At 41.7% G+C, this 24,816-nt stretch overlaps 1 long non-coding RNA gene across 9 annotated transcripts in view; it reads left to right on the forward strand.

The window, feature by feature from the left end:
- Nucleotides 1–24,816, forward strand: part of LOC118154464 (uncharacterized) — a 924,399-nt gene that overhangs the window by 51,956 nt on the left and 847,627 nt on the right. For all 9 annotated transcript variants that reach the window (XR_013536616.1, XR_013536615.1, XR_013536618.1 and 6 more), the window contains exon 2: nt 13,013–13,183. This is a non-coding gene — a long non-coding RNA (uncharacterized LOC118154464). The remainder of the gene's footprint in view (nt 1–13,012; nt 13,184–24,816) is intronic.

Here is a 24,816-nt window from a genome sequence, read left to right on the forward strand (position 1 = left end):
CAAAATAACTTGTCAATACTTTCAAAAGTGCCAAGGTCATGAAAGACTGAGGGTTTGTTGCAGACTATAGATGCTTAAGGAGAAATAGCTAAATGCAACATGGTTTCCTAGATAGGATCCTGGGACTGAAAAAAGGACATTGGCAGAAAAGTTGGTGAGATCTGAATAAGGTCTTTAGTATTATGCCAGTACAAATTTCCTGGTTCTGATCATTGTACTCTGATCATGTAGGATGTCAGCATTAATGGAAGCTCAGGATGTGGGGGCATGTAAAAACTCTCTGCTCCTCCCTTGCACTTTCTCTGTAAGCCCAGAATTAGTTTAAAAAAAAAAAAAGTTTAAAAATGTTACAATTTCCGCAGAGGCTTCCAATTGTCTACCCAATATTTATTTTACTCTCTTTTCTTATTAAGAACCCTGGTTAATGTTTGAACTTCTTTGTAGATTAAGGCTGACTGATGAGAAGAAAGGAGAATTTGCCAAGTGGCAACTGACATTTCTAGGGGGATCTTTCTTGCTCTTCTCATGTCTGCCTAACCACCTACTCTAACAATATAACATAGAAAACATGTGTTAATCAACTGTTGATATTTATTTATTTTGAGACAGAGTCTCACTCTGTTGTCTAGGCTAGAGTGCAGTGGCCTGATCTCGGCTAACTGCAACTTCCACCTTCCTGATTCAAGTGATTCTCGTGCTTCAGCCTCCCAAGTAGCTGAGACTACAGGTGTATGCTACCACACCTGGCTAATTTTTTGTATTTTTAGTAGAGATAGGGTTTTGCTATGTTGGCCAGGCTGGTCCAGAACTCCTGGCCTCAAGTGATCTGCCTGCCTTGGCCTCTCAAAGTGCTGGGATTACAGGCATGAGCCATCGTGCCTGGCCAGTTCATGTTATTTATAATGCTTCCAGTCAACAGTAGGCTATTAGTAGTTAAATTATCAGGGAGTCAAAAGTTATATGGGGATTTTTGACTGCTTGGGGGGTTTGTGTCAATCTCTATGTTGTTCAAGAGTCAACTGCACACCTTTGTATGTGTTAGTCCATTTTTACGGCGATAACAAAATGTTTTACACTGGGTAATTTATAAACAAGAGAAATTTATTGCTCACAGTATTGGACGTTGGGAAGTCCAAGATCAAGGTGCCAACAGATTTGATATCTGGGAAGAGCTTTGTAGATGCTGACTTGTTGCTGTGTTCTCACATTATAGAAGAAGCACAGGAATTCCCTCAAGCCTCTTCTGTAAAAGAACTAATCCCATTAATGAGAGTAGAACCCTCATGACTTAGTCACTTCCCAAGGGCCTCACCTCTGAAAATTATCACTTAGGGTATTAGCTTCCAACCTATGAATTTTTGGGGTGACACCAACATTCAGCCCACAGCAACATGAGATTACATTTCAGAAGTAACCATCAATTTTTTAATTAAAAAATTCTAAAATTGATGTTGAATATTATATCAGAATTTTTGTAGCATTTAAGGAGAGGATCCTAATTTTTCAAAATATCAATAATGAATATTTTAATGCATATTCAATTATTGTGTTATCTTTCAGTACTGAGATGAAAATGTCATATTGTATTTTTTTGATATGATGCTGGATTTTACTAGCTCATATTTTACTTAGAATTTTTGTATTTTCTTAAACTGTTGGTTGAATTTATGTTGGAATCTGGTTTTGTGTATATGTGTATGTCTCTCTTTTTTTTTTTTTGAGTTGGAGTTTTGATCTTGTCACCCAGGCTGGAGTTCAATGGCATGATCTCGGCTCACTGCAACCTCTGCCTTCTGGGTTCAAATGATTCTTCTGCCTCAGCCTGCTGAATAGCTGGAATTACAGGTGCCCACCACCATGCCTGGCTAATTTTTGTATTTTTAGTAGAGACAGGATTTCACCATGTTGGCCAGGCTGGTCTCAAACTTCTGACCTCAGGTGATCCACCTGACTTGGCCTCCCAAAGTGCTGGGATTACAGGTGTGAGCCACTGTGCTCTGTCATGTATGTCTCTTTTGGACAACTTTCCCCATCTTTTAAATAGATATTTGTCTTATTTGATTTTTTCCTTTGATGTTAATGAGTTTATGTAACATGTTTTCCTAGAAAATAATTTATTTATCCAAATTACAAACTTACCTACACACAATTGACCAAACTTGTCTCATGATTCTTTTTTTTTTTGAGACAGAGTCTCTCTCTGTCGCCAGGTGCCAGGCTGGAGTGCAGTGGCATGATCTCAGCTCACTGCAACCTCTGCTTCCTGGGTTCAAGCAATTCTCCTGCCTCAGCCTCCCAAGTAGCTGGGACTACAGGTGTGCACCACCACACCCAGCTAATTTTTTGTATTTTTAGTAGAGATGGAGTTTCACCATGTTGGCCAGGATGGTCTCGATCTCCTGACCTCATGATTCTCCCACCTCAGCCTCCCAAAGTGCTAGGATTGTAGGCATGAGCCACCATGCCCAGCTGTCTCATGATTCTTTAAATTTCCCCTGTATCTGTTATTTTCCCATTAAATTTTTTTTGTCTGTATGTGTACTTTTCCTTCTTTTCTTGGATAGTAAGCTATAATTTTTAAAAATTACTTTTTTTTCTAAAAAAACAGCTCTCAGATTTAATTCTAATACTTTCTGTTTCCCAAATCATTTATTTCTGCTCTTAACTTTAATTCCTTCCTCCGGTTTATTTCTATTTTTTCTCTTTCTAGCTTTTTGAGTTGAATTCTTTAATCATTATTTTCAATCTTTGTTATTTATTCATATTAGTATAAAAGGCTATGATTTTTCTGATGGTACTGCTTTACCTGTAGCTTATGGGTCCTGTAATGTAGTTGTATTGTTATTTTTTCAGTTTCAATTTCAGTGTTTTCCTCCTTTGACTCAAGAGTTGTTGAATAGAAGGTTTTCTATTTTTCAGACAAGCTATCAAGTCATTAAAAGACTTTCATACAGCTTTTTTTTTTTTTTTGAGACAGAGTCTCACTCTGTCACCCAGGCTGGAGTGCAGTGGCTTGATCTTGGCTCACTGCAACCTCCACTTCCCGGGTTCAAGTGATTCTCCTGCTTTAGCCTCCTGAGCAGCTGGAATTACAGGTGCATACCGCCACGCTTGGCTAATTTTTTATATTTTAGTGGAGACAGGTTTCACCATGTTCCCCAGGCTGGTCTTGAACTCCTGAGCTCAGGCAATCCACCTGTCTCGGCCTCCCAAAGTGTTAGGATTACAGGCATGAACCACTGCACCTGGCCTTTTATTTATTTATTTATTTTGACTCTTTTAGAGCAGTTTTAGGTTCACAGTAAATTTGAGCAGAAAGTGCAGAGATTTGCTATATGTCCCCATCTACACACAGGCACGACCTCCTTCATTATTAACATCTCCCACCAGAGTGACACCTTTGTTACAGTCAGTGAACCTACCCTGACACATCATTGTCACCCCAGAGTCCGTCGTTCACATGAAGGTTCATTCTATGGGTTTGAGCCAATGTTTAATGGATACTATTACAGTATTATATAGTATTGTTTCATGGTCCTATAACATCCTCTGTGCTTTGCCTATTCATCCCTTCTGCCCATGAATTCCTGGCAACCACTATCTTTTTACTGTTTTCATAGTTTTGCCTTTTCCAGAATGGTCATATAGTTTAAATTATACAGTTTGTAGCCTTTTCAGATTGGCTTCTTTCACTTAGTAGTATGCATTTAAGTTGACTTTATGTCTTTTAATGGCTTGATAGCTTGTTTCTTTTAAGAGCTGAATAATATTCTATTGTCCAAATGTACCAGTTTGTCCATTTATCTACTGAAGGACATCTTGGTTGCTTCCAAGTTTTGGCAATTATTAATAATGTTGGTATAAATGTTTGTGTGCAGGTTTTTGTGTGGACATACATTTTCAATTATTTTGGGTAAATACTAAGGAGTGCTATTGCTGGTAAGAGTCTGTTGAATTTAAAAAAAACTACCAAACTCTTTCCCAAAATAGTTGTATCATTTTGCATTCCCACCAGCAGTGAAAGATGACAGTTTCTGTTGCTCCATATCCTCACCAGCATTTGGTGTTATTGGTGTTTTAGATTTTGGCCTTCTAATAGGTGTGTAGTGGTATCTCATTGTTTTAATTTGCAATTCCTTAATGACACAAGATGTTGAGAATTGTTCCCTATACTTATGTGTCATCTGTATATCTTATTTGGTGAAGTGTCTGTCTTAGGTCTTTTGCCTATTTTAAAACTGAGTTGCTAGTTGTCTTATCATTGAGTTTTAAGAGTTTAAAAAATATATTTTGGATAACAGTTTTTGTAAGATATGTCCTTTGCAAATATTTTCTCCCAGTCTTGGGAGGCTTGTCTTTTTATTTTCTTGACAGTGCCTTTTACAGGGTGCAAGTTTTTAATTTTAAATTAAGTCCAGCTTATCAATTATTTCTTTCATGGATAGTGTCTTTGATGTTTTATCTAAAGAGTCACAATTATACCCAAGGCCATCTAGAATTTCTCCTATGTTTTCTTTCTGGTTAGTTTTTGTTTTACTCAAATAATTTACTGTCTCTTCTTATTTTTTTTCTAAGTATTCCATTAAATAATTTATGATATAGAGTTCTCATTTTTTCCATAGACTCTCCCATCCTGAGTTATCACTCTTCCTGTTTTAACATGAATGGTTGCTCTCTAATGCTGCTGGTCACTCAAATTCCTCCCTCCTTCCCTCTCTCCATCCCTTCCTCCTCTCTCCCACCTCCCTCCTTTTCTCCCTTCTTTACACATATTAGGCATTATTATGGGTATGATACAGTAGTAAACAAAACAAAAATGCCTGCCTTCATGGTTTTTACATTCCAGGGGCTGGTGCCATAAAATAAACTGATTAAATAATAACATATCAATTGGTGATGAGAGCTAGGGAGAAAGATAGGGCAAAGATGATAAGGAGTGATGGAAGTAGGAAAGGGGTCACTCTGTTTTGTAGCATGATCAGTTGAGTCCTCCTTGATAAAGTGCATTGGAACAGAGATTAAAGGCAGTGAAGAAAACAATCACATGGATATCTGGGGAAAAGGTTTCCAGGCAGAATGAAGAGGAAAACCTTTTTAGTTTAGAATAATATAGCCAGTCAAACTACCACTGAAATGTAAGGATAAAATAAAGACCTTCTGGGATGTGCAAGAACACAGAATATTCAACTACAGTGACTGTTTCTTAAGAAATTACCAAGAGCTGTGGTCCAGGAAAATCAGAGTGCAAAGGCATTAAAGTAGGTTTGCATTTGGAAGGTTCAAAGATAAAAGGAGGCAGTATGGCTGGAGCTGAGCGAGTGCAAGAGAGAGAAGTAGGAGATGAGTCAGAAGTGCAAAGAGGCCATGCATGCAAGACTGTAGATCTAGACCACTGGAGGGACATTGGTGTGTATTCTTTGTGAGATGAGGCAGGGAAGGAGGGTTTTGCAGAAAGGATATATGTTTTCAAAGGATCCCTTTGGCCTTTATGTGGAGAACAGATATAGATGGAAGCAGGAAGGCTAAGCCTCTTGTGTTAGATTTTGTTTTCTGTATCACATCTACCTCATTTTTTGGTTTACTCTTTAATTCTTCCTGGCATGTCTTGTAGTCATATCCTAAGAAAGGATGCTTTGTAAGTAAATGCTCTATGTCTCCGTATGTCTAAAAAGGCCTTCATTCTCTCCTTACATGGGAAGAATATTCCAACTGGGTATACACTTCTCACTTCAAAATTACTTTCCTTCAGAATTTTATAAACCCTATTGTCTTCTAAGACCCTGTACTGAGAACTTTTATGTATTTCTGATTTATTGCTTGTGACTCCTTTTTGTGTCTGGAAGCTTTTAGGATATTCTCTTTAATTTTCAAGTTGTATAATTTCATGATGATGTAGTCTATGTGTGTGCACTTGTGTCTTCCCATCTTAGTAGGCACTTTGTGGAGAGCCATTGTGAGATATGGCAAGGTTTCTCTTCAAACAGGCTGCTCAACCTTTTATTCTTTACTTCCCAGAACCCCCAACTTCTCTTTTTCTTCTTTCTGACTTTACCACATGCCCAGGCATGCCACAGCACCAGTAGCATCATGAGTACCAGCTCACATTCCTTTCCTTATTTGTGAAAAGACTTGCTCTCTCATTAGCTGCAGACAACCCGCCCTTCTCTCCCCTCTCTCCCATCATGTGTTCACTTTATCTAAGAAAGTTTAAATATTTAGCCAATTGGGTCTAGTTTTGATTGTGTGGTCTTACCCCCCACTAATGGGGAAAGCACACGGGGCAGGAGTCATGTTAGAAATAAAAACTTCTACTCTCCTTTGATACGTGTGCTCTCATGGCAATCAGCCATGTGGGAGGCACCCTTCTGCCCAAGAGTAAATTTGCTTTGCTGAGAAATCCTTTGTCTGAATGCTCCTTTTTCCTTACTAGCTCTGAGCTTTATTTCTAACAGCTGTATTCTTCAGTTGTGAGGAATTTTTTTTGTATTGTTTTTAAAATTTACTCTCCTTAGTTCTCATTCTATCTGTTAGATTTTGGACTCTCTAGAATGACCTTTGTTATTCTTTATTCTTTTTGTTTCACGTTTGAACTTTATGCCATTTAGACCTATCTATTTCTTGGGACATTTTCTCAATATTATCTACAAACTATTACAAATTTTTTCTTTTATCTTGGCAATTAGATTTTTAAATTTCTATGAGCGTTCTTCTGTAAAATAGCATTGCATAATTGTTTTGTGGAACCAAGCATGTCTAGAAGGATAGTAAAAGTAGAGTTCTTTTATTTGTTCCTTGTTCCCTGTATGATCTCTTTCTTCTGGGTTCATTTCCCCTCTCATTTGTTTCTTTTCTTTCTTTTTTTTTTTTTTGATAAGGAGTCTCATTCTGTCACCCAGACTGGAGTGCAATGGTGTGATCTTAGCTCACTGCAACCTCTGCCTCCCAGGTTCAAGTGATTCTCCTGCCTTAGTCTCCCAGGTATCTGGGATTACAGGCACACAACACCATGCCCAGCTAATTTTTGTATTTTTTAGTAGAGACAGGGTTTCACCATGTTGGCCAGGATGGTCTTGATCTCCATTTAGATCTCCATTTAGAAATTTAGAGACAGAACCTGAATCCAGGGATGCTTTGGTCTCTGCTTTGAGCAAAACATGAGGTGGATTTAGGTCAGTGGTCTCATCAACAACCCTGGGCCACACTTCAGTGCAGATGTGTTTTGCTTGGCACATAAACAAGAGGCTCACACAATGTTCTAAAGATATTTAGAATTAGTGGGCAATGCTGAGAAATCACGAGAGTTTACATAATCACCCGGAATTCCAGCTTTTCTTGAAGAGTCAGCAGACCTCACAGCATTGGATGTGATGTAGTTTGGCTGTGTCCCCATGCAAATATCATCTTGATTTGTAGCTCCCATAATACCCATGTGTTGTGTGAGGTATCTGGTGGGAGATAATTAAATCAGGGGGTAGGTTTTCCCATGCTGTTCTCATGATAGTGAATAAGCCTCACGAGAGCTGATGGTTTTATAATGGGCAGTTTCTCTGCACATGCTGTCTTGCCTGCCACCTTGTAAGATGTGCCTTTGTTCCTCCTTCACCTTCTGCCATGACTGTGAGACCTCCCCAGCCATGTAGAACTATGAGTCCCTTAAATTCCTTTTGCTTATAAATTACCCAGTCTTAAGTTTTTCTTTGTAGCAGTATGAAAATGGACTAATATGGATCCATAATGCCTATGTGGCAACATATCTTGGAATTAGGTGAAAGTCATAACCTCTAGAAGGGTAGGGATGTGTTATGTGACTCTTTCATGTAGTCCCCAAATAATCCACGTAAACATCTGTCCCCCAGACAGTATGACATTATTCTATGTAGATGCAGCCAAACTCCACAGATAACACAGATATCTGATTGGCAGTTTGTCACTGTCCCTATCACTCTCTATGGCTCTTCATCATGGGCCTTGATGTTGGTGCTTATTACTAAGCTTGTGTTGTGCTTTTTTTTTTTTTAAATAGCATTCTGTATTGGACTGAATGAGTAATATTAAATATCTAAATTATTAAATGAGCTGGATTTAGAAGGGGCAACTCATAGAGCAGCTTTATGTATTATCAGTATTCCCAATTCATCTCCCTTTCTGGGTTCATTCTGTCCTTTTTTTTCCTGGATGAATCTTGAGCTTGTATATCTTAGATAATATGAAGTTTGCTGCAGTCTAATAATAATGCCACTTCAACCTTCTTCCTCCTCCATCCTCCTCCATCTCTGCCACCAGCCTACAGCTGGGTGATATGGCTGGTTGTTTGGCTGATCTCCTTGCTGCATCTGCCTCCAGTGCTTGGCTGCTGCCTTTAATACTTCCAGGTCAAAGGTGTGACAAAGCATAGTTTAATGAAGCTAGAAAAGTTGGAACTGGCTCATGTTGGTGTCCTCTGGGTTGAGCTAACTCTTTGTGGTTCCCATCTGGGATCTCTCCCTGAAATCCTAGTGCTTTTGACTCCCTTCAACCTCTAGGCATCCCTGGGGCCTCAGGACCCTCCAAAGGGTACTCTTGGGCAGTATTCATTTTTGGATGACTCTAGACTTCCTTGCTGTTGTGGGTTCCTCATCTTGTCTTCTGAGAAACCCTCATGTTTATTCTGTGTACTTTCTACTTAACCAATTCCCTATATCAATTTCTCTCTGTTAGAAATAACTGGTGTGGTTTCTGTTTCCCTTCTGGACCTCAGACCGGCAGTTCCAGCATCTAACCATTTTCTCTGTGCTCCAAATATGATGCTAATTACCTTTAAGAGGCACCAATTAACTTCTAGCTGTGCTTAAAAAATTAATTCTTCCCTTGAATTCTCTGTTTCACCCCATGTCAATCCCTTCCCATCTATTGTTTTTTTCTCCCTTTATTATGCTGAGAATGCAGTACATTTGCCACTGGCTAGCTCACAGTACCTACAGCAATGACTCTTTTAGTCAAAGTTGTTGGTGGAAAGAGAGAAAGGGTTCTATATATATATGAATTCTGAATCATGGTTCACTTGTAAGTATTATTTCTACTTAGCAATGTTCGTTATTCAAGCAAAATAACCGAAGGAGGAAGGATTCATTTGTAAACCTGATTTACAGTAGACACAGGACAGGATAAATGATTGAATGGTTTCCTGACTTTGGATCTCTCCACTCAGAGTCTATTCTGTGAGTATTTATTCTACAGACCTTTGGTCTAGGTCCAATATTACTGTTTTTATGAGATGTGCTGAAAAAAATGTGTGAGTACTTGAGAAAATGGTTTTATATTTCATAGGACTAGAATTCTGAGGCTGACAAGACTTTGAAGCATTTGGTTTATCTCCCTGCCTTCAGGCAAATAAACTCCAAAATCAGTTTAGATTAAAAAGTATTCAGAGTAGAGAATTTCACCCATTGCTTTTATTAATTTAATTTGTATGTTAAAAAGAATTTCATCCAGAATACCTTTCTTTGGTCTTATTTGGAATTGATTTAGTGCTTCCTTCACCCACTCATTAATTCAACATCTTCTTTTTGAGCCTTTACTACATGCCAGAGACTGTTTGCAAAGGAGACACAGTCTTGACATTTTATATATATATATGTGTGTGTGTGTGTGTGTGTGTGTGTGTGTGAATTCTGAATCATGGTAGCCTCAAATGTTTGCACCAGGACAGATGAGTGGAATGGATGTTACAGGAAGCTGTAACATCATTGAAGAAAGAACTTTCCACGTGTGATATATGCCCAAGTGGAATTGGGCTCAAACGCAGCCTTGGCCAGAAGTAGAAAGGATGGGAGCAGCTGCTGGAGGTATAGAATAGATGATCTTAAAGAGCCACTTCAACTTTAGGATCCTGTCTCTCATCTGAGTTCTTTATTACAATGCTGACTTTTTCTTCCCTTTGGCTTTTCAGGGAATTTGTTTTATTTTCTTGGACTGTTAGGAAGCCCATCTTGTGGCAATTGACTAGTCATTAATTGACAATTGCCTAGTCATTAATACCAGAGAAATGACTCATTCTCCTGATTTCACTTAGAAGGATTACTGATTCTACTCTCTCATCCCTATCCCAACCCCCCAGGTGATGCCCTGGTTGTATTCTCTATCACATCAAATCCTTTCTTCATTGCACTTATCAAAATACAACTTTACTTTTATTTGTGTAATATGCATATATTTTAGCACTCTATTCCACCTTCTCCTAACACACTGTCTGGCACATAGTAGGTGCTTAATTTTATATGTTTATATGTCTATAATGTACATATATCATATATATAATATGTGTGATATATTCACAGGTATCTCAGATATCATGTGTAAATAATACACATATCTATTCTGAAGTGAAAGAATGAATATCTTCAGTCACTGACCAGATTTGCATAAAGCAGTATCAGCAGTGACAAGAAAACAATGACATTGTATTTTTTTAAGGAATTGACTCATGATTTTGGGGTCCCACAAGTACAAAATCTGTAGCATGCTATAAATTCAGGTAAATACTGATCTTACAACAGTCTTGAGTCTGAATTCTTCAGGGTAGCAGGTTGGAAACTCAGGCAAGCTTTCCATGTTGCAGTCTTGAGAATTTGCTCTTTCTCTGGAAGCCTTTTGAGGCCTTCAGTTTGATTTGGGGAAACTCAGCCATACTATGGATGGCATTCTGCTTTACCCGAAGTCTACTGATTATAGATACTAATCATGTCTAAGAAATACCTTCACAGCAACTGTTGTTTAACCAAGTGACTGGGCACCATAGCTTGGCCAAGTTGACATATAAAATTAGCCATCACATATATAACAATAAAACTTACTCTTGACTACATATTAGGTTCCAGGCACCATGTTAGGCACTGTGGCAGAAAGGCACTAAGGTGGTCTCAATAACTCTTTCCTCCTGGTATCTGGACGTTTGTGTAATCCCCTACCCTTGAATGTTGACAGAACCTGAGATTTGCTTCTAACCAATTGATATGGTTTGGCTGTGTACCCAATTCTCATCTTGTATTGTAGATCCCATAATTCCCATGTGTTGTGGGAGGGACCTGGTCGGAGGTAACTGAATCATGGGGGCAGGTCTATCTCATGCTCTTCTCATGATAGTGAGTAAGTCCCAAGAGATCTGCACATGATTTCTCTTGTCTGCCACAATGTAAGACAGGGCTTTGCTCCTCATTTGCCTTCTACCATGATTGTGAGGTCTCCCCAGACATATGGAACTGTGGGTCAGTTAAACCTCTTTCCTTTATAAATTACCCAGTCTTCAGTATGTCTTTGTTAGCAGCATGAGAGTAGGCTAATATACCAATAGACCACAGCGAAGTGATGGGGTTCATGACTGTAGGTCCTGTGTATGTAAGTGTGTTACAGACTGAAGTGAGGGCCTCTCTAGATGGCCTGGAAAAAGTAAGCTGCTGTCATGTGGGCTGCCTATGGAGAGGGCCATATGGCAGGGAGAGAGGGCTTCAGTACTGCACCTGCAATGAACTAACTTCTGCCAGCAGCCATGCAAGCTTAGAAGCAGGCCATGAGCTTCAGATAAGACCCCAGCCCCACCTCCCACCTTGGTTGCAGCCCAGAGAGACCCAGTGCAAAGGACCAGCAAGGTGGTGCCCAGACTCCTGACACAGGGAAGCTGTGAGATAATAAGAGTGCACTGTTTTAACCTCCTATGTTTGTGGTACTTGGTTATGCAGCCAGAAAACTGACTCTTACACCATTGCCAAAGTTCGGTGTCATTGCCCCATTTTTCCCATTTCCTAGATGAGGTGCTGGGGCTCATCATCTAGGAAATGGGCAAAGAGAAGTCAGCTATCTTGCCCAGATCAGAGTTACTTCAGAACAGAGCTGGGACTCCAAGTCCCAGGGTGTCTGAGCCCATGCCCACAGTTTCCCCACAGTGAAGTGTGGGAGAACAGACTAAGAATGGGCTCTGTGAAATGGTGAGGATGGAAAGAAGAAACCAATATGCTGTGCACTTGTCCATAGTGTCCAGCAGGTAAGGTTTAAATTTCCTTTTTCACCTAAGAAAGATGCCAGGAAGCTGAATCCCTCTTTTTTAGGACCAAGAAATTCTCCCTCCCCCACTTAAAATATCCAAGGGATTCTTAATTAGCAACAAAGAGCTGAACTCATCTTCCTTTAAGCTTGCACCTGTCCTTTGATAGACTTTGATGCAGCCTCAGTAGATAAGAAGGGAGCACAGTGCCATGGGGTGGGGGTGGAGGAGGAGCATGGGACTCATGGCTGCTCTTGTCAGGGGCTAAGCTGAGCCAGCCTGAAGGTGCACAATGCCTGATTGACAACTGTCCTCCATTCTCATCACCGTAAATTAGCTCCCTGTGGAATAATGCTGCTTCCCATTGTTTACCGATGCCAGGACATTTAATTATTCCTACCTTCTGGGTCTGTCTTCACTAAATGTAAGAGACAGCACTAGAATGGCCTTCGGGGGCCCTGACTTTGTTTTTGTACACTAGCCTGCATTGTGAGATGCACCCATTTAATTTGCTCATAAGTTGAGGAGAACCAGGGCCAGAGTAACAGGGCCATGACCCCTTTCTGCAGTGGGCCCTCAAGAGATGAGGAAGGCCTTCCTTGGGTCTTGTGTGGTCTCATAGGGGATAAATTGATTCCCTTTGGAAGGAGATCCTTGATTAGGTTTTTCCCTTTTCTCGAAAATGAGCAGTTGATTGTTCTTTCTGAGTCTCATTGTACCTTCTAACAAGCTTCTCCAGGTTAATCCTGTGAGAATCTGCCTCTTCCTCCTTCATAGCTTCAGAGCTCAGCTTGCTCTTCCTTCTCAGTCTGTGCCTTAGCTTTGTGCTCCATGTTCCATGATGTATGATGTGTTCCATGAGATGGCCCATGCCCGTAGCTCCCTGACTTTTCCTAGTGCCACTGCCCCCACTTTACCTGAAGCTCCAGCTCTTAGGAATCTCCTGCATTGCTGGTACATTGCCTAACCTATCATCCTTACTTCCATTCTTTGCAGAGGCTGTTCCCTCCACGTGGAGTCCCCCCTCCGACCCCCGTCCTCTGCCTCCTGGACACACCTGTCTCCAAAGCACAACATCAGTGTTGCTTTCTCTGCAGAGTACTGCCAGGTCCTCAATATTATCTCGCAGTGCATTCTAGCTCTTGATTACCAGCTGTGAAACTCTAGGTAAGTGATTTGCTGCTCTGTAACTTGGTTTTCTAGTGTACAAAGTAAGTCTGACAATAGTGCCTAAGTCATGTGGTTGTTGTGAGTTGTAAATGAGAAAACACATGAAAAGGGCTTAGCACAATGTCTGATGCATACTAACTGCTGAAAAAATAGATATTATTTCATACTGGCTCTATCAGTTGAACTATCTCTCTCCAAATCCATGAGCACCATGAGAACTTGGTGGTTATTATTGCCGACTAACAAACTGCCCCCAAATTTAGTAGCTTATAACCACAATAATTACTAATTTTGCTCACAAATCTGCCATTTCGGAAGAATTCAGCTGAGTTGTTTCATCTCTGCTCCATGCAGCAATAACTGAATCTATTGCTCGGATGTCCTTTTTGATCTCTGGGCTCACTGTGACTGGTTATATTCTCCAAAAATGGCTGTAACCTGCTTTTCTTGCAATGTAACTTTGACACTGTTTCTGGTAAGAGATGGGGTCTATATTTCTTCATCTTGTATGATAGTGGGCTCATAACTATGGTGGGAGAGATGCTGTGTGATATCTGAGGCTAGGACATCAATGGTGACACAGCTTACAATGTCGTCCTTTTGAGGTGCTTGCTCTTAGAATCCAGTCAGCATGCCATGCTGTGAGGAAGCCCAAGTAGCTCATGGATTGGCCCATGTGTTGAGGAAATAAGGCCCCTGGCCAACATCGCTGGCTGAGCTCCCAGCTGGTATGCAGCATTACCACAGCACCTGTGTGAGTGAGCTGTCCTGAAAGTACATCCTTTCCAAAGCTGCCTCAGCTTTTGCTTCCTGGAGAAGAGATGAGAACTAAGTCAACTAAGTCCTTCCCAAATTGCAGATTTGTAAACAAAACAAACAATTATGGTTTTAAGCTACTAAATTTTTGGGGTAGTATGTTACTCAGCAATAATAAAAAGCACGTCCTCTTTAGATCCCGACTTGGAAGATTTCCAGTTTCTATGGTCTGCATGTGTCTGCACCAGTGCCTCCCGCCACCCCATTTCAGATGTTAAATCATCACCCTCAAGTGATGGTATTTGGAGTTGGGGCCTTTAGGAGGCAGTTAGGTCATGAGGTGGAACCTTCATGATAAGATTGGTGTTTTTACTTAGAAGAGACACCAGAGAGCTCCCTCTCCTTTCACCATGTGAGCACAGTGAGAAGGCAGCTGTCTGCAACCCAAGGAGAGAGACTTCACCAAAACCCACCCATAATGATGTCTTGATCTTGGACTTTCTAGCCTTCAAAACTGTGAGAAATAGACGTCCAAAGTTTATAAGCCATTCAGTCTATGGTATTTTGTTATAGCAGCCCAGATGGACTAAGACACAAACCATAGTGCATTAAGTGAACGTACCAAGGAATTCAAATGCCAAAGTCAATGTCAGGAGGGGTCAGAAAGGGGCACATAACAAGAAGGAAGTTGGAGTAGAGGTGAGCTGGAAGGGCTGGGGGTGTCTGATGGGCTCACAGGAGGGAGGAGGGCATTCTGGTAGTGAGGAGAGAAGGAGTCTGGGGGCAGCAGGGGTGGCAGAGGTAGATGAGGCTGGGTGTCTGGGAGGAAGCTGAGCATGCAGGAGGCATCCTTCAGCATCAGGATAAAGACTGAATTAGACTCATTTTAGATTCCAGAATCCATTCTAGATTCCAGAATCCATTCTAGATTCCAGAATCCATTCTAGATTCCAGAACAAGAGAGTGACTTGATATGCATGTGTTCTGAAATGATTTGTGGAGGCACATTCTCAGGGTGGATTGGTGTGGGCAAGAGGCAGGGGAGGGTGATGGGAGGTTCAACAGAATTCATGAAATGGGATTGTCTTTGGTCAGGAGACCTCTCCCCTGTAAGGTTGCTCCCATCAGTGCTCCACGGGCACTGCCCAGGACTCCCTGATGTCCCTTGTTTTACCCGGTAGGCTGCCTATGTATCTTCTAGTGGCACTGCCTCTTTGTTAGTGAAATGATGTGTAGACCCTGATGACAGCTTAGGTTTGAATCTTTGCTCCAGCTCTTACTTGCCTGTGTATTCTTGGGGAAGTTAACTAACTTCTTTACCTCAGTTTCCTCATTTGTGAAATGGGAATAATAATGATACAGGATTTTGTGAGATAATTAGTTCACCATACAAGGAGGAAATAATCAGTGATGTTCACTTTTTTTTTTTTTGAGATGGAGTCTCGTTCTGTTGCCAGGCTGGAGTGCAGTAGTGTAATCATGGCTTACTGCAACCTCTGCCTCTTGGATTCAAGTGATTCTGCTGCCTCAGCCTCTTGAGTAGTTGCACCACCAGGTCCAGATAATTTTTGTAGAGATGAGGTTTCACCTTGTTGGCCAGGATGGTCTTGATCTCTTGACCTCGTGATCCTCCCACGTCATCCTCCCAAAGTGCTGGGATCACAGGCGTGAGCCACCGTGCCTGGCCATGTTCACATTATTTTATGGCATGCCTTCTGCAGGTTTCCATAGCTGTACTTTGGCAATAGGTATGTACTCATCTTTTGTTTAGTACACTGGGGACTTCACAAATACCCACCCATCACCAGCTTACAGTGTATCCCTTAGATGGGTTGCTTATCCAGGATACATGAATTTAATCAAATTCTAGGGTATCTCACTATTTCCACATTATGTTGTTCTTCACTTCCAAATAGTTGGCAAAGTTCATGCACTCTGCATTTACAAAATTGAACAAAATCATTTTCTTTTAGGAGAATTCAAGCCAATCAGATAATTGCAAAACATCCTAAGTGGCTTTTGACTATGGAGAGAAGTAGGGCCAGAAAGATGACATCCCCCAGAATTGGAGCTCAGTTGGGGCTCACATGAGTCCTACCGAAGATAGCTAAAATCTGGAGCCTGTTTTAGGCTTTTGAAACAGATCATATCAGAAAGAATTCCTCTCTCTCCTCTCTCTTTCTCTGTTGCTCTCAATTCCTATATTCTTCTACCCACCTCCCACCATCCATCCATTCACCCATCCATCCATCCACTATTCATCTATCCATCCATCCACTCACCATCCATCCATCCTTCTTGCATGTGGCCAGATCATTTTCATCTAAAAAACAAACTAGAATTGATATATTTGTTAATTTGGTTACTCAGTTGAATTGACCAAACCGATGACCTGTTTTAGTTATATAGACCCAACTAAAATATTAACATTGTTCTGATTTAAAAAAAATCAGCAATCTTCATTTGTATTTATTTATTTATTTTTGAGATAGGGTCTCGGTCGGTCACCCTGGCTGGAGTGCAGTGGCATGATCTTGGCTCACTGCAACCTCCACCTCCGAAGTTCACTCCTGCCTCAGTCTCCCGAGTAGCTGGGATTACAGGTACATGGTACCTGCCCCCATGCCTGTTTAATTTTTTGTATTTTAAGTAGAGACAGGGTTTCACCATGCTGGCCAGGCTAGTTTTGAACTACTGACCTCAGGTGATCCATGTGCCTTGGCCTCCCAAAGTGTGAGATTACAGGCATGAGCCACCATGCCCAGCCTGTATTCAGCTGTGTTTTTGATATGTGATTCATTCTTAATATTTATTAGTATGAATAGGTACTTGTTATAAATGAAGGTGGAGTTTATAAATATATTTGAAGCTCCAGTGGGTTATGATAACTCCCCTATAGTCTTGTGTTCCTGTAGGCATTCCCGATGGATGCTTTTTCTCAAGGCCAGAAGGACAAAAAGCTTTCTTGATGTTGATTGGAGCCATAAAATGAAACACATGGGAAAAGCACATTGCTTCTATTACGATCTTTCCTATATTAGATATAGAATCCTCTTATTTCATAAGGCCTTCAAGCACTGATTTTTAAAAAAAAAATCTTTTCTCTTTCATTTATAGTTGGTGCCTCAGGCATCAGTATATGGTGGGTGCTTAATAAATAATAATAACAGTTATTATTATGGAGCAGAAATCTGCTGATCCTTTCACATGAATGGAACCTTGAGACCTCTTTTCTATTATGTAGTAGGGTGTATTTGTTTTAACACATTATTGTAGCTTTTTATTTCAGTACATCAGCATTCCATTTATTCACATGCTTTGGAATTTATGGTTATTACTGTGTCTGTTTTTCTGTCTCCTCCAAATGGAAAAGCTCCAAATTCTTTTCTTTATAAATTTCAAGAGTTCAGATAACAGCACAAAATGCATAATATATTTATGCCTCAGTAAATATAGGAAGTGAATGAACCTCTGCATGTGATGAGACTCATTTTCCCTGTGTTTTTCTCACATGAAGAGTTTCTGATCAGTTTCTTCTTGATCACTTTGGGAAATAGTAGAAAATGTGATTAAAGGCCTAGGTAATATGAACTGTGTTCCCAGAACTGTTTTTTTTGGTGTTGCTGTATTTAAGTGATGAGGTATTGATGCCACAGCAATGGACTTTTCGAGTCACCCTGTATTCAGTAAATATATTGCATTTAAACATCTTATAGATCTCCATTGGGGATGACTGGGGACAGAGGTTTTCTTTTTGTGTTAAATATTTTACAAAGTGTTTTTAATGAAAAGATTTCAATAAGGGTGATACCTTTCCTACCACTTCATGAAATGAGTATGACGTCATATTTTCTTCATGACTCAAAGTTGTGTGAACCTGAGTTGTAGAGCATTGCAGTTTCTTTGGGCATTATCCAGATATTCTCACATGAAACGTCTCCAGGCTGCTTTCCTGAACTTCTTTGTCAGTTCTGTGAACCCCTGCATCATCATTTTTTTCTGTCTGCTGTTGTTTCTGCCTCCAGTGTTCCCTTCCCTCTTTCTCTATGCTTTTTCTTTTTTTTTGAGATAGAGTCTTGCTCTGTCACCCAGGCTGGAGTGCAGTGGCATGATCTTGGCTCACTGCAACCTCTGCCTCTTGGGTTCAAGTGATTCTTCTGCTTCAGCCTCCCAAGTAGCTGGGATTACAGGTGTGCATCACCATATTTGGCTAACTGTTGTTATTTTTAGTAGAGCTAATGTTTCACCATGTTGGGCAGGCTGGTCTTGAACTCCTGAGTTCAAATAATTCACCCACCTTGGCCTCCCACAGTCCTGGGATTACAAGGGCGAGCAATTGCGTTCATCCCCTCTCACTTTAAACTTAAAATGTGAACTTTGAAATGGAGAAATACATATTCCACACTTTGTTATCATATGTTAAATGAGAACCTGTAAGCTAGGAATAAGGTGTGTTGTATTGTGTGCCTCCTCTGGGCACCAAAATGGGATTTATAAGATTGTTTCAGTAGGAAGAATGCCTTTTCATGGCAAGAAAACTTTTAAAGAATTTATTTGGAATAAACTTTTTTAACAAAACCATTGCAAGGGGAGGAGAATGGTTTTTGCACTGTATTTTTGTCTCCTGGAGTCCAGGGACCCCTGCTTTTCTCAGGACCTTGTGTTGAGCAAGATAGAAACTTTATAAGGAAGAAACTCACCAACTACAACATCTGTCTGCAAGGAGAGGCTCAATTTGGTATAAAAAAAAAGGAGGCTAATAAACATACACCTGGCACCTAACTTCTACTAGGAAAAGTGGCACAGGAAAATAGCTAATAATAAAAACTTGTGATTTATGTTGCACTTTATCCTTTGTAAGTCCTTTCATGAACAATATTTCATGGAATCTTCACAAAAATCTTGTGAGGTGGCTTTTCCTGTCCCAATTTTACAGAATAAACTTCACATGCCTCTTGTGAAGAGATGTGTGTTATCAGTCGCAAGGCCAGTTCTCAGCCATTTGATTGGCTACAGAGAGCAAAGAGGTCCCCCCAGGCCCCTCCTGATTTGTTAACACAGGGCTCATTGTGTGGATCATTTCAATCCAAGCATGTTTATTAAGGGCATTTTGAGCAAAAGTCCAGCCCTTTGCCCTTGTCTGGGATTTTCCTGAGCCTTCAGTAAAAATCTATCAATAGGAGAGTGTCTGAGGCCTCTAGTGCTGAATACTCGCTCTATTCAGAGAATATTTAGGGTAGAACATCCCAAATTCTCTGCTGTCCCAGTCAGCCAAAGGATAAAAAGTTGTATGAGCCTATAAACTGCAGATAACGTCACATCTATTGTGGTTATATATGTGGAGTGATAATACCTTTTTCCCTCTACATTAGTCAATTCTATTTTCTTTTTCTTTTCTTTTCTTTCTTTTTTTTTTTTTGAGACAGTCTTGCTTTGTTGCCCAGGCTGGAGTGCAGTGGCATGATCTCCACTCACTGCAACCTCTGCCTCCCAGGTTCAAGTCTTAGACTCCTGAGTCGCTGGAATTACAGGCATGCAGCACCCATAACTAGCTAATTTTTGTATTTTTAGAAGAGACGGGGTTTCACCATGTTGGTCAGGCTGGTCTCAAACTCCTGACCTCATGATCTGCCTGCCTTGGCCTCCCAAAGTGCTGGGATTACAGATGTCAGCCACCATGTCCAGCCAGTCAATTACGGTTTTTCTAAGTTGCTTTTCTATCCAGCCAGAATCTATTTAAAATTGTGTAGGACTTTGAACTGGAAAACAGGTTGGCTGTATCCAGTAAAGCTAATCACATGCCAACCTTATAATGCACCAATTCCCATTCCTATGTCTCCATCCAAGAGAAATGACTGACAGACAGGTACAAGAATGCTCACAACTGCTTTTCTGTTATTTCCCCACAACTGGACATATCCCAAAGGTCTATCCTCAGGAAAATGGATGAATATATTACATACAACAAGAACAAGAATTACTGATGTACACTAGAGCATGGAGGAATGAGTAAAACAAGCAAGATCCAAAATAATCCATTGATGTGAGGTTCAAGAACTGCGCAGCTGGTGTATGATGGTAGCAGTGATATCAGCATTTATCTCTGTGAGGACAGTTGTGGACCAGGGTGGAGCACGAGGAGCCTGTTAGGTGCTAAAAGTACTCTATATGTGGACTCAGTGGTGACTATATAGATGGAGATGGGAGTTAGTATTCATTCAGCACATATTGGATGCTGTGCATGCTACTCTGTCTATCCCTGGAGAACCCAGACACTTATGCCTCCACTGCTGGGAATGTTGACATCATAGGGCTCTTGGTCTAGGAATTGCCCTCAGGGACTGGTCTTTGGAGGTAAAGACCTGAGCCCATGCCACCTGGCCTGAGCACCTCTGCAGGGCCATCCCAGGTCTGGAGCTCCTGTTGTAACAGGGGGTGGGAGGTGCTCACTGTTCCCTGAACGGATGTGTTTTTTTTCCAGGTCCTTGGGTTCTCACTTACCCAAGAATGGGTTGGAGACCCTGGTGGCACATTGATACTGTTCAAGTAAATATTGGACCCCAAGAGATTTGCAGAAAAGCAATTTATTAGGCAGAGAAAGAGAGAGAGAGAGAGAGAGAGAGAGAGAGAGAGAGAGAGAGAGAGAGAGAGAGAGAGAGAGAGAGAGAGAAGTGGGGGGCAGGGAGAGAGAGAGAGTGAGAGAGCACATGTGTGAGTGCTCCCAGGCCGTTGTGGGAGGGGATCCAGAGATGGAGTCTGGTGAGGAGACTTTTAATCTAGGAGTTACTCCCACACCATTCAAGTTCTTGTCCCATGAGAGGAGTTTCTTTAAACATCCACTGGAGTGATTGATTTTTGACTTTGTCATTGGATTGGTTGTCCCACCCATAACAGAGCTCCTCCTTCCAGGGCTTTTCGTGGTCTTTTTCGTGTAAACAAAGGAAGCTCACCTGAGCAGTCTACCTTTCATGCATGGGTGAAAGTTAGACAAAGAACCCTAGGCTCCCAGATGGAGACATGAAAGAAGGCAGGTCAGGCATGTCACTGGGAAGTTCTTGCCTTTGAAACCATGCCCCTTGTGGACGCAGGAAGATAAGTTAATGCATTCCCTCACTATGGGATCTGTCAAGGCCTTTCTCATGACTGCATTGCAGCCCAGGTCTTCTCTCTGTTCTTTGCTGCCACTTTATTGCCTGTAGTTAAGTTTGGCTACCTGCTTTACAGGGCTCAGTGCAAAATAAAAATGGGGGCCTCCATTCATACATTATGAATTCCAAAATAGTGACAACAGAGGTTTAGACGAAATGAGGGCCCTTCTAAGTGCACAAGCACCCTTGTGTTGTATCTTTGCAAAGTCAGCCAGGTGTCAATCTGGGAGCATGCCACCGTCAACCACCAGAATGAAAATTTCTGTTTCAGAGGCTCCTCCCCACAGGGAAACAGGGACAGTGATGGAGCTGCACAGTAAGGATTGAGGCACTTGACTGTATGTGCTGTATTGAAGAAAAAATTAACAAAATAATAGAAAAGAAATTGTAAGAGCATCTGGTAGGATGAGTAACACCTCCAAGAGATGTCCACATCCTAATTCCCAGAACCTGTGAATATATTTACCTTACATGGTAAAAGGGACCTTGCAGATGTGTTTAAGGATCTTGAGATGGGGATATTTTCTTGGATTATATGAGTGGGTCCAATGCAATCACAAAGATTCTTACAGAAGGGAGGCAGGAAGCTGGCTTTGAAGAGGCTGAAAAGAGGCACAAGCCAAGGGAGGCAGAGGCCTCTGGACATTGGGAAAGTCAAGGACACAGATTCTCCCCTAGAACCTCCAAACAGGGACATGACTCTCTTATATGTTGATTTTAGTCCCACAAGACTCCTTCTGGACGACTGACTTCCAGAACTGAAAGAGAATAAATATGTTGCTTTAAGTCATCCAGCTTGGGGTACTTAAGAAGTGGCCACAAGAAGTGAATACAGAGCTGCTGCTATTCTTCACTTACGTGGGGACTGGTTCTCTGTAAAAGCAAGCTGTCTAAAGGGCTCTGGAAATGACACGGGGAGCATTTTCCCAGACTTGTCGCACAAAGCTGTCCTAGTAGGATGCAGGGCCGGTTCCCTGGCTTCTTTGTCCTGGATGTGGGGAGTGTAGACTCCCCCTGCTGGCCCTGGATCCTGAGACAGGGGCAGAGATCCTGGCCAGGGAGCAGGGGGAGTGGGCATGGAGAGCTTCTTTTCCTCTGTGGCTGCCTGGGAGAGCCAATGTTTCCATCTCCTTCCCCAGTCTATTTGTTATTGCCTACACTTCCAGGTCACAGGCCATCCTACGGTGGTTTTCTGAAGCCTACCTCCTGCTGCCCCTGCCTATATTCTTCCTGGTTCCTCTGCCCAGTCCAGATCCATCTTGGCTGCTGCAGGTATTTTGGCCCTTGCTGCCCCAAGTCCCACATTGTGCCTGGTATCCTGGGCACTCATCTCTGCAACCGGGCCTCTGATGGCACCTGCTCCAACCTGAGGGTTGCCCTGGCCTGGGGCCAGTCAGAACTCTCCAGCCTGAGACCCTTTAATCTTAGTCTGTGCACTTTGCCTCATTCTGTGTTCACTCTGGAAGGGCAAAGAGAGAAGCAACAATCAAAAGATAAGTCTCACAACAAGACAAACCACAGGATGGCCATTTTCCTTGGTTCATATCAGCATATTTTTCTTCCATTTTCCCTTATGATGTACTTTATGCTACAAATGCTCCAATACATCTTTACACCTCCAAAAAGTAGTGTTTGGGCTGACTGGGGGCCCAGTTAGGATCAATAATAAACTCTACTTGCCACCTGGAGAGCATTCCCATTTCAGACCACTGAGAATGCCCATTCATGTTCCTCTTTCTTATGGTGAACTTTCCAGTGTCCCCTGGATTATCTTGATGTGTTGTTAAGTACAGGCCTCTGTAAATTGTGCTTCTGTGCACTGCACGGGGAGGAAGGCGTGACACAGAAATAACTCCATGAATTCTCCTCCTTCCAGCACATTATCTGGGGAGCTCAGCCCTGCTGGGTGCCCCCAGCCCCTTTGGCACAGCAGTGGAGACAGACTGTCCACAGGGCACAGGGCCCTGTGCCGATCTGAGATGTTTGCCCAGGACATGTTGTATTTAAACTGGTTCTCTTCCAGATTGGTTGGAAACAGTCAGAAGTTCAAATGCAATCAGGCTTGATTCATTTATTAGTTGTTTGGTTATTGGGAACCTAAAGGGAAGAGGAGATGATCCCATGAAAAGGCAGCTTCACGTGGTGGCGAGAGCACATCGGTCAGACACAGACAGACCCAGGCTCAAATACTAAGTGCTACCACTATCTAAATGGTAAGATTTTGGGTGAGCTCCCAGTCACCTCATTCATAAAATGGGTAATAATAATATCTACTTTTTAGGGTGGTTGGTGAGTTAAATGAAATGAGGTAAATAACCTCATTTAGTACCTGGCATATGGCAAGGCCTCAAAAAATAAAATTCTCACCTTGCATTATAGTCTAATTATGCTAGACTTCTAAAGATCCAAGCTGCAGGCATTTCCAAACATGCTATTGTCAAGTGTAGAACAGTTTTCTTATTCTATATTTTGTAATTTCTTATTCTGAACACTGTTCTTCCTAGGTGCTGAGCAATGGCTCTCAGGTGTGCAGGGGAAGCATAGATACCTAATAGAATAAGTCACTGCTCAGCTTTGCTCTTCAAATTAGATTTGGGTTTGCTGTTCTTGGCATTGTGGAAGGAAAAAGGCTTTTCCAAATTCTTAAGTGAAATTAGCACCAGATTTGGAGACCTCAGATTGCATAGTTTTTCTATATTGTGAGCAAGGTCCTCCTTTGCTTATGAAGTCTGGGGCATGAGGTTCACTGCCCTAGAGGTGGGAAAGCCCAAGCCTGGCTCTTTTGGCTTAGTGAAGCTGTGGTAAAGAAGGGATAGAGTCACAGAACAACCCCTGGGAAGTGGCGGCAGTGCTTTGGAAACATCCAGATAGGTACAGGGGAGGTCTCGAATACTTGCCTGCCTTGTCTTCTAAGAAGATACCTGTCCTCTGTCACTTCCAACATGATGTATGTTGATAGTACAGCAGTGTTTGCAGCAGGGGGCTAGATAAGTGAGGTTGGCTTGAACATGGTGGAGTGTGAGATGCAACTCCTGTCCCCCAGTGATGGAAGGTGCAGGCCTGTGGCTGGGCCTTTGAACCTGGTGGTGATTGGCTCTAAACCATGTACTTTTGAGGGGAAGTTCCTCATGTTGAGGATAAAAAGCTACACTCTGGAGACCACTAATACATTGATGATCAGCTGTCTAGCCACTCAGTAGCAGAGGCCAAGGGAGATCCAGAGGACACTATAGTTCCAGGGACCTTCTCTCCTCCTTCCATCCCCATGCTTGGGAAGACACAGTGAGCTCCCCTCACACCTTCAGTCACCGTCTTAGGGAAGAGGATGATCATTTGCCTAGGGAGACAACAACAACAAAAAAAGCTGCTTGCCTGAGGGTTGAACTTTGCATAGACTGGCTATTTAATCCAAGAGAAGATTGTTCAAACCCAAACAGACAGAAGAATGCTTAATTGGCACACGTATGTTTTTCTGCTACCCAGGAGGAAAGTATATTAAGTGCATTTTCTCTGCACATCTGAGTGTAGTGTGGGTATATTTGCAACCCTATTAGGTATTAAAATTTTGCATGCAAGTTATTTGCATTCTGGTGGTAGATGATATGTACATTATGGAGGAAATCAATTCTCAGGGTGGTAAGGTTGTGGATTGGGAGGCAGGAATTTAGGGTGATACTCCTTGGTAAAGTTCTTTCCATGATGGGGAAAAGTCTCTCAAGCACTTCA

Source organism: Callithrix jacchus, chromosome 6 (genome assembly GCF_049354715.1).
Source record: "Callithrix jacchus isolate 240 chromosome 6, calJac240_pri, whole genome shotgun sequence".
NCBI classification, from domain to species: Eukaryota; Metazoa; Chordata; class Mammalia; order Primates; family Cebidae; genus Callithrix; species Callithrix jacchus.